Source organism: Elephantulus edwardii, unplaced genomic scaffold (assembly GCF_000299155.1).
Source record: "Elephantulus edwardii isolate Elephantulus edwardi_28Jun2011 unplaced genomic scaffold, EleEdw1.0 scaffold00539, whole genome shotgun sequence".
Classification (NCBI taxonomy): domain Eukaryota; kingdom Metazoa; phylum Chordata; class Mammalia; order Macroscelidea; family Macroscelididae; genus Elephantulus; species Elephantulus edwardii.
The window spans coordinates 176,754-187,712 of NW_006400289.1; the positions used below are offsets into that span (position 1 = coordinate 176,754).

The 10,959-nt window shown below is 36.5% G+C and overlaps 1 pseudogene; it reads left to right on the forward strand.

The window, feature by feature from the left end:
- Positions 1-6,778: 6,778 nt before the first annotated feature.
- On the forward strand, positions 6,779-8,477 carry LOC102867036 (annotated as a pseudogene).
- Positions 8,478-10,959: the final 2,482 nt, after the last annotated feature.

The following is a 10,959-nucleotide window of genomic DNA, read 5'->3' on the forward strand; positions in this document are numbered from 1 at the left end:
GAATAAGTCATTGATTTTACAAAATTCAATCATTCTATCTCCAGCCTCATTCCTCTCACCAAGCCCATGTTTTCTGACAACCGATTCTTCTTCACTATTCCCAACTTTTGCATTCCAGTCACCCATTATTGGAACAGAATTGAGAACCCAGTAATCAATCCATCTGCATATGGTAAATGAGCTTACAGGGATAGCTTAAAAATTGGCTTTTATAAACCATTACATTGTCCCCCTCTGGTATCCAGGTGCCTTAGCTGTAGACACATGGTCTTGCAAATCATCAACAGCTGTGGGACTGGAATAAGAGAGAGAGACAGAGTGCTTCCCAAAGTGGGCAGCACAACTTGAAGAAGACTGGAGTAAGACTCTGGTGAAAGCAAGAGACCCTGATGACAAAATTTTGGTGATAATGATGGAGATATTGGTGTGACATAATGGTGACATTGCTGTGGAAAAACTGTAACAAGGAGTAACCAGGAAGCTCAAAATAAAGACCACAGTTAAAGTTTGCTGTGCTTGCCAGATGATTAAGGAGACACTGAATTATAACTACTTTGAGGTGAACCTTGCTAGATGATTTGGCTTTGACTGCAGAACTGAAACTAGGACTTTTACTAATCATGGAATTGTGTTTTACTGTTAATCTGGTTTAGGATTGCAGGACTAAAGCCTGGATTTGCATTGGGTGATATTCTTATCTTCCCCTACTCTTTAGCTTATTTCCCTAATAAACCCCATTCTTGGAGTTGATAAGTAAATTATGAGTAAACTATGAGTAAATCCTGAGTCAACAACGAATAAACAAGTATCTTGTCGCTAATGTGGCTGTAGAGACACCATGAGGATGTTTTTTGGCTGGAATGGTGAGGGACTGTGCTATTCTCATTCTCTCTGGCCTCTTCAGAAAGACGCTCACAACCCTGCGACCCTGTGTTCCATTCTCTTATTTTTAGGCAAAACTGGTATTTAATAAGGAAACAAAACCAATCAAACAGGGAAATGACAACCTCTTCAGAAAATGTACTGGTAAAACCGGACTTCTACCAACAAAAGGGTGAGCTGGATCCACATCTCACACCATACACAAAGATTAATTCAAGGTGTAAATCCCAAAACCATAAAGATAATCAAAAACAAAAATGAGAGCAGACTTAGAAAGCCTTGCCTATGGGGTGTGTGTGTGTATAGATATAATCAAATGCAGCCAAAAATACACAAATAGAAGAAGATACTTCTAAAGATTAAGTCCCTGTGTGCATCAAAAACTTTTTCCAATATGTTGAAAAGAAAACCTACTGAAAAGAATGACATTTGTCAATGCTATCTCAGGGCAAATCTCATAATGAAAGCTTATAAAATATTAAAGGATTTCACAAGAACTCTAATAATTCAATTACAAAATAGGTAAAATACATGGAAAGTCTTTATAAAGAAGACTTTTGAGTGGCCAATAGACAAACAAAGAAATGTTCAAAATCACTGGCAATAAGAGAGATGCAAATCAAAACCACAACAAGATGCTACCTAACCCCAGTAGCTGTGGCAAAGTTTAAAAGGATAGAAAATAGTAAATGTTGGAGATGATGTGGAGAGATTGGACTACTCTCTGTTGGTTGGACTGTAAAATGATATAACCACTCTGGAAGACAGTTTGGATTTTTCTCAAAAAGCTGAACATAAAAACTCCATATGACAAAACTGTCCCACTGCTAGGAATATATATTGAGGAAATTAGAACTGACAGATGAATGATTTGTACAGCAGTGTTCGTCACCGTATTATGCACAATCACAAGAACCTGAAAACAGCTCAACTGTTCATCAAAATTGAGTCAATTGAGAAATTGTGGTACATTCACAAAATGGAATACTATGTAGCACTCAGGAGAAATTATGTCCAAAACCACCACATAACATGGGACAGACTAAAGAGCATTAGGCTGAGTGAACTAATTCAGTCTCATATTAACAAATATTTCATAAGATTATTACCATAAAATTAGAAGGATAACTAGTAAGATATGTGTTAGAGTATGGAATGAGGGAACCAGGAGGCTGAGGAGAGGGAGGCAGGGAGTCATAGGATTGCAGAGTTGGGTGGGAAGAAGGAAGAGGTAAAGGAATAAGGAATGATCCTGTGAGGCTCTGAAAAGACCTGGTATTAGTGGATATAGATTTATAGTGATTAATTTTATAAAACAATGTATAGAAATGATTGTATAAAGCACAGTGTCAGTGAAGGAATGTGTGAAACACAATTTATATGGATTTTGTATGTAAACCACCACAAAATGGAAAAAGAAGTCCTCACCAGCACCAAGTATATGTTGTTACATGCATTGAATAGAGTACTATTCGTAGTGATCCTATGAATAAAAGGTTCGAACCCTGTTCTATCCTGTGCCATCCTCACACTTCCTGACACACAAAAGCCTATACAGTCACTGTATCATTTGACCTGTAACCCCTTCTAGCAATATGGTCAAAGAATGTAAGGAGGAGAAGTATATGCAAACTAAGATAATCCATTGCCAGCCAGTAGATTCTTACTAACAGGACTTTTCATTGAGTTTAGTGACTATTAAGTCTTAATGGGAGGAAACTATCCATCTTTCTTTACAGACCCCCTTTTCCATTCAAATTGCCAAATTCTCAAGACATTTTTGTTTGAAACACAGTATAATATGGATTAAAACACCAGAGCTCCTTGAACTGTACATACTAACTCTTTATCTAAGAGTTAAGTAGGGTTCATTGTTTTTCTGTGGCTTTAATATGACAGACAACAGATTTTTCAGTACTTCATGAGAACTTTAGACAGGAGTTAGGAAAGATTATGAACTTTTCTCCACCTTTCTGTTCTTGCTGTAATAAAAGAACTAAACATGAATTTACTTACTGTAAAGTAATTTGTGGTTATGAAAGGGACTATCCATAAATTCTTCTTGCTATTGTTGTTGTCAGGTGCCACTGAGTTGAGTATGACTTATAACAACCATCTGAATAACAAGTTTGATTCTTGTTCTATCCCGTGACATCCTTATCATGTTTAATATATTTCATCCCATTGTTGCAGTCATTATATCAATACATTTCATTGAGATTATTCCTCTGTTTTGTTGGCTCTCCATTTTTCCAAGAATGACGTCGTTTTAGAAGTACTGGCCTCTCCTAACCATGTGCTCAACTTCTCTGAGACAAAGACTCACCTTTCTCATCTCCAAGGACTATCCCATTTGTACCTTCTCCAAAACATACTTGTTTCCTTGTAAGTCCATGAGATATTCAATCCCCTTCTCAAACACTACAACACAAAGGCATAAATTATTCTTCCGTCATCTTTATTCATTGTTCCGTTTTAAGGTATTTAACAATTATAAAGATCATGGCTTGAATCAGGTACATCCAAGTCTTTAAACTGACATCATTGCTCCTTAAAACTTTGGAGAGGTCCTTGACATCAGATTTCCCCAAAGCAACTCATCTTCTGATTTCCTAACTGCTGGTACCAAAGATATTAATTGTAGATCTAATCAGAACAAAATCTTTTGACAACTTTAATCTTTTCTCTTTCTATCATGATGTTTCCTATTGGTCCAGTAGTGAGAGCTTTTATTTTCTTGATGTTGAGATGTAATCAGTATTGGATTCTGCAGTCCTTGATCTTTTGAAACAAATGTTTCAAGTTTTCTTCACTTTTAGCAAGTAAGGATTTGTCATTTGTGTATTGAGGCTGTTCCTCCTATAACAGTGTCACATTTCTCTTCATAAAGTCCAGGTTCTCAAGTGAAGGATGAATGAAGGCTACACCTCTGATTCAAAGCTTTGTTAGTTTTGGTTTTTAGGTTTTTGTTTGTTGTTTTTTTTTTTTTTACAGCATCAGAAATCCTTTCTTTAAAGATCATGGCTGTTAGCTTTGTTAGTTTTATACCATAAAGTGTTCCTTTGCTCTGTTTGGACCACAGTTTCTTGATCTAAGTATAGGTTTTTCATGAGCACAAGTAAGTGTTCTGAGATTTCCATTCTTCTCAGTGTTAGCTATAATTTGTTACTATGAGGAGTCAAATGTCTTTGTACAGTCAATGATATACAAATAAATATTCTTCTGTTATTCTCTACTTTCAGTCTAGATCTAACTGACATCAGCAATGATGTCCCTGGTGCCACAATCTCTTTTAAGTCCAGGTTGAACTTCAGACAATTCTCTATACAGGTGCTGTTATAGCCATTTTGGGAAAATCTTCAGTAAGATTTAAAATAGTTTGAAAATTTCCATGTTTGGTAATATCAGCTTTCTTGGGGAAAGAAACAATTATCAATTTCTTAGAAAGCATTAATCTGAAAAAAAATTAAGATAAAGGGCAAGTGTAGATGGATGTAACATCCTTAACCTCACTGTTTTGGAGACCACTTTGCTAACATCTAGTAAAAAGTACTTAATTGTGCTCATGTGAAACCTATTTCTAGACCACGGAACTGTTTTGTAAACAGAGCAAGGAAAAACTACGTACTTTAAAATCAAGAAAATTTTGTGGCAGGGCTTTATCTTTTCTCAATTCTTGTTCCATTTGCATGCTGAACAAATTATTTGATAAACTGGACTATATGAAGGAAAAGCATGCTATTAGGGACAGAGGAAGACTTAACAACAAGTGTTATGCAGATGACACATTCTTGTTTGCTTAAAATGAGAAGGATTTGAAATACTTGCTGTAGAAGATCAAATGCCACAGCCTTTAATATGGATTGTATCACAACAAAAAGAAGACAAAAATCCTCATCACTAGGATAAGAGGCAACATCATGATAGAGGGGGGAAATATTGTAATTGTCAATGATTTCATCTTGCTTGGATCCACCCTTTGAACCAGCTATCACCAATTTTTCCTAGAAGCTTGCAGCCTTTGGTAAGGCATCCAGCATAACAAATCCTCTACTTTTAACTCCTGGTCAGGGGCAGCTGTCAATTTGCTTGCATGCCATATTGACTAGTTTCATCTTAATCAGGTGGTGAGGCCCTTAATACCTACCTTTGCTTTGGTTCCACCCCATCCAGTGGAAGTCCCAACCTTAGACTTCCCCATGAGCCAAAAGAAGAGTACCAACACACAAGATCCACCAATACATCAGTTTTGCCTGGGACATCATCCTGCTTTGCCAGCTCTGTGCCTTAACTGTAAGGCTCCAACAGTCAGTAGTCACAAGAATATAGTCCTGAAATAGAGAGAAGATCCTTCCTCCAGCTGAAGGAACTTAGTTGTGGGACTGGAGCAGAAGGAACAGAAATACTGGGACCACCATTCCTAGCCCTCTATATACCCTCTACCCCCTTTCAGCTAACTTTTCCACAGGACCAGAGATGAAGGATCACAGAGACAAACGTGAGTTGCCCTCCATTCCCTTACTTGAGTGTTAAGCTATTCAGCTGAAGCAAGTCACCCTGTGATCCCAAGGATCTGAGAGAAATTTATACAGGGTGAAGGGTGAACTGCCTTTTCCTCTTCTGGATCAGTGAGCTCCCCAGCCAACATCATCAGGCTGAGGACCTGCTAGGCCTCAGAAAAGAAGGGAAAAAAAAAACACTCTATCACAGCAACAATACAGAAGTAGACTACTTCACAGTCTACACAAATCCAAAACAAAATTGCACCCCCCAAAAAAGATAAAAACACAGAATCTTTGGATTTCCTGAAGTTAAAAAGTCTATTGCAACTTTCTGACACAAAATTCAAAAGAATAATGACTGAACATTTTCAATGGGTGAAAGAAAAAAAAAACAATTAAAAAATTGCAGGATTCTACAAGCAAAAGCCAAAAGGAATTTAAAATCACTAACACAGAGGTACACACACACACACACACACACACACACACACACACACAAATAATTTAAGAGAATGCAGATGAAAGATATGGAGAATTAGAAACCTAAGAAAAGTAAGAAACTGCAGTCCAGAATATTGGGACCAGTGTCTCAAGAGCTATCAACATGTTTAAGGGACAGATGAGCAGAACTGAGGAGATGGAGTACTGACTCAGCAAAATAGAAGAAAGCGTTCTTAGCACTGATCTGTTAAAGCAAAAACAGAATCAAAAAAGAAGGAAAATGAAGAAAACCTAAAAATAATGTAGCACAACATCAAGAAGAACAACATGTCTATAATTGGAAATCCAGAACAGGAAGAAGCAAAACATTAAAGGCACTGAGAAAGTCTTGGAAGAGTTACTAGAAGAAAACATTCCAGGAATAATAAAGAATGAGAAAGTATACATAAAAGAAACTCAGCTTACTCCATACAGAATAGATCACAAAAGAAAAACCCTAAAGTGTATCAAAGTTAAGTTCATCAGAATAAAAAAACAAGGAGAGAATTCTGAAAGCAGATAGGGAAAAATAAAGAGTAATCTGTAAAGGAGAGCAAATAAGATTGCTTGGCAGAAACCATGCAAGCAAGAAAATAATAGAATGACATATATATAGCTGTCATCCAAAAAAATATTCTACCCAGCAAAACTGTCCATCAAATAAGAGGGAGAGACAAAGATATTATAAAAATAGCAACTAAAAGAGTGTGCAAAAGCAAGATCAATGTTCCTGAAAATAATGAACAAAGTCTCACTTTCTAGTCTTTTCTAGGCCACTCTAGGAGGTGATAAAAAACTGAGCCCTTGGCCACTCTCCTGGAAATGATGCACTTATAACCCTTGACCTGCAGAGAGCATGGCGCGTTCTGGAAAGTTCTGGAACGGATCGCGGCCCAAGAATTAGGCTAGCGGAAATGCTCCGATTACCTGCAGTCCTTTGGCAGATGAGGCCAGTGTCTAGGGCTCTGGCTCCTCATTTAACTCGGACTTATGCCAAAGATGTCGAATTTGGTGCTGATGCCAGAGCCATAATGCTTAAAGGTGTAGACCTTTTAGCCGATGCTGTATCTGTTACTATGGGGCCAAAGGGAAGAACAGTCATTATTGAACAGAGTTGGGGAAGTCCCAAAGTTACAAAAGACGGTGTAACTGTTGCAAAATCAATTTACTTGAAGGATAAATATAAAAATATTGGGGCCAAACTTGTTCAGGATGTTGTCAATAACACGAATGAAGAGGCTGGAGATGGTACTACCACGGCTACTGTACTGGCACGCTCTATTGTCAAGGAAGGCTTCAAGAAGATTAGCAAAGGTGCTAATCCAGTGGAAATCAGGAGAGGTGTGATGTTGGCTGTTGATGCGGTAATTGCTGAGCTTAAGAAACAGTCTAAACCTATGACAACTCCTGAAGAAATTGCTCAAGTTGCTACAATTTCTGCAAATGAAGATAAAGAATTTGGCACCATCATTTCAGATGCAATGAAAAAGGTTGGGATTTCTCCAAGGTTGGGTGTCATCGCAGTAAAGGATGGAAAAACACTGAATGATGAATTAGAAATTATTGAAGGAATGACATTTGACTGAGGCTATATTTCCCCATATTATATTAAAGCATCAAAAGGTCAGAAATGTGAATTCCAGGATGCACATGTTTTATTGAGTGAAAAGAAAATTTCTAGTGCCCAGTCCATTGTACCTGCTCTTGAAATTGACAATGCTCACCATAAGCCTTTGGTCATAATTGCTAAAGATGCTGATGGAGAAGCTCTAAGTACTCTTGTATTGAATAGGCTAAAAGTTGGTTGTAGCCGTCAAAGCTCCAGGTTTTGGTGAAAATAGAAAGAACCAGCTTAAAGACATGGCAATTGCTACTGGTGGAGCAGTGTTTGAAGAAGAGGGATTGACCCTGAATCTTCAAGATTTTCAGCCGCATGACTTGGGAAAAGTTGGAGAGGTCATTGTGACCAAAGACGATTACAAGGCTCAAATTGAAAAACATATTCAAGAAATCATCAAGCAATTAGACATTACAACTAGTGAATATGAAAAGGAAAAACTGAACGAACGTCTGGCAAAACTTTCAGATGGAGTGGCAGTGCTGAAATTTGGTGGCACTAGTGATGTGGAAGTAAATGAAAAGAAAGACAGAGTTGCAGATGCCCTTAACGCAACACAAGCTGCTGTTGAAGAAGGCATTGTTCTTGGAGGAGGCTGTGCTCTGCTTTGGTGCATTCCAGCTTTGGACTCACTCACTCCAGATAATGAAGATCAAAAAATTGGTATTGAAATTATTAAAAGAACACTCAAAATTCCTGCAATGACCATTGCTAAGAATGCTGGTGTTGAAGGATCATTAATAGTTGAGAAAATTTTGCAGAGTTCCTCAGAAATCGGTTATGATGCTCTGCTTGGAGATTTTGTGAATATGGTAGGAAAAGGAATCATTGATCCAACTAAGGTTGTAAGAACTGCTTTGTTGGATGCTGCTGGAGTCGTGTCTCTGTTAACCACAGCAGAAGTCGTAGTCACAGAAATTCCTAAAGAAGAGAAAGAGCCAGACATGGGTGGAATGAGAGGTAGAACGGATGAAATGGGAGGAAGCAAGTTCTAATTCCCAGATAATGCTTTACCACTTATTAATAAACTGTGACAGGAAGTGCAAGGCATTATTCCTCACCAATAACTTCAGAAATGGCAGGAGAAAAGGCTGGCTGATGTCTAAGAAAATCACTATAAACATCAATTACTGGTTTTAGTTGACAATATGTAATGGGGTTTATTGCTGTCATTGTCCATGCCTACAGATAATTTATTTTGTATTTTTGAATAAAAGAAGACATTTGTACATTCCTGATGCTGCATGCAAGAGCCAATACCAATGTACTATTTTCAACTGAAATCACTGAGGCATTTTTACTACTGTTCTGTAAAACCCAGGATTTTAGTGCTTGCCATCACTAGATGAGAAGTTAAGCAGCCTTTCTGCGGAGAGTAAGAATGATTGTGTACAAAGTAGAGAAATACCCAATTATGTAAAAACCTCTGTGTAATAAAAACTTGTTTTAAGTAAAAAAAAAAAAAAAAGTAAACAAAGTCTCTTCACCGAGAAGCCACAGAAAGGAAGACTGATCAAAGTAACCAACAAAAACAACAAAAAATACTCAACAAAATTATAACAATAAACCTTTTAATAATTACACTGAATGTAAATGGTTTAAATGAGAAGGAAAAAAATGAGTAAAATTTTGATAAAAAATAAAACTCATCAATATGCTGTCTCTAAGATACACAATTGAGAAGTGGAGACAGACAAAATCAAAGAGTGGGAAAAATACAAAAAGAAAATGAAAACCAGAAAAAAGCATAGGTAGCAATATTAATCTCTTAGAAAATACATTTCAGTTTAAAAACCACCATAAAGGGCAAGGAAGGACAATATATACTAGAACATGAAGACATCACTATAATAAATATGCGTGCATCAAAAGAGAAACCTACAAATTGCAATAAGCAAATGTTAACAAAACTGAAGAAAAAAAATAGACAACACCACAATAGTATTAGGAGACTTCAATGCATCACTCTCAAAGAAAAATAGAATGATCGGAAAGAAACTCAAGAAAGATGCTGAAGACTTAAAGCACACAATCAACTCAATGTCATAGATATACTAAGGCTAATGCACCCCTAAAAGATCAGAATATACTCTTCTTCATCATTCATAGAAAATTCTCCAGAATAGATTATATTTTAGGTCACAAAGCAAGTTTCAATAAATTGAAAAACCTAGAAAGACTATAAAAGATTTTCTCAGACCACAAGGCTACAAAATTAGAAATCAACAAGAGGATAAAGGAGAAAAGTTCATATATTGAAAGCTTAAAAAGACCATGTATTATGATCATAAGTGGGTAATGTTGTTGTTGTTGTTAAGTGCCATAAAGTCATAAATGACCCATAGCGACCCTATAAAGGGAATTCTTGGATGCAAAACTTTCATCTTTTCTTCAAGTTCAAAGACTGTCCAGAGGCAAGCTTTCTTGGAAGTGGATGCCACTCCTGCTTCCAAGCCTGTTTTATTCAGGAGATTCACAAAAACCAGGCCCAAAGGCCCAAGGGCCCAAAAGCCTTTAAACATGGGGCCAAATCCGATCAGCTCAGAGCCACACCCTAGTGTCAAACCCAAGCCAGAAAATACACCTTTTCAGAATATGCCCCTTCTACTTAACTTTCCAGCATGGAATTGCTTTAGACTGGCAGCCAAATAAAAATATGAAGTAAAACATTCTTGAAGCAAATGAGAATGAAAACATAAGTTATTAAAACCCCTGGGATACAGCAAAAGACATACATAGAGGTCAATTCATATCAATAAGTAAACATATAAAAAGGAAAAACAAAATGGTAATCAATTATTTAATCCACAATCTCCAACAAGTAGAAAAGAACAGCAAGAAAAACCAACAATGTCTAAAATAAAAGAAATTATAAATATTAGGAATGAAATAAAGGAATTAGAAAACAATTGAAACTATCAACAAGACCAAGAGATGATTCTTCAAAAAGGTCAATAATATTGGCAAACCGCTAGCAAAGTTGACAAAGGACAAGAAAGAAAAGACATAAATAATACAAATAAAAGATGAAAGGGGCAATGCCACAACAGAACCAACTGAAATCAAAAGGCTAACAATGGAATATTATGAAAAAGGGTACTGAAACAAATATGAAAACCTAGAGGAAGTGGTCTAATACTTAGAAACTCACAACCTATCCAAACTGACACAGATCGAAATATAGTACAACAGAAGAAATAGAATAGGTAATAAAACAACTTCCAACAACAACAAAAAAAATCAGTCCTAGATCATAGTGAATTTTATCAACTATTCAGGGAACAGCTGCCACCATTTTACATAAACTATTTTAGAAAACAGAAAAAGATGGAATACCAAACTAGAAAGTTAAAAAAAAAACCAAAAAAATCCCCACAAAGATAGATCAATGTCTCTCAAGAATATCAATACAAAATATCCTCAATAAAATCCTGCCTAGTAGAATCAAACAGTACATTAAAATATATATATATATAT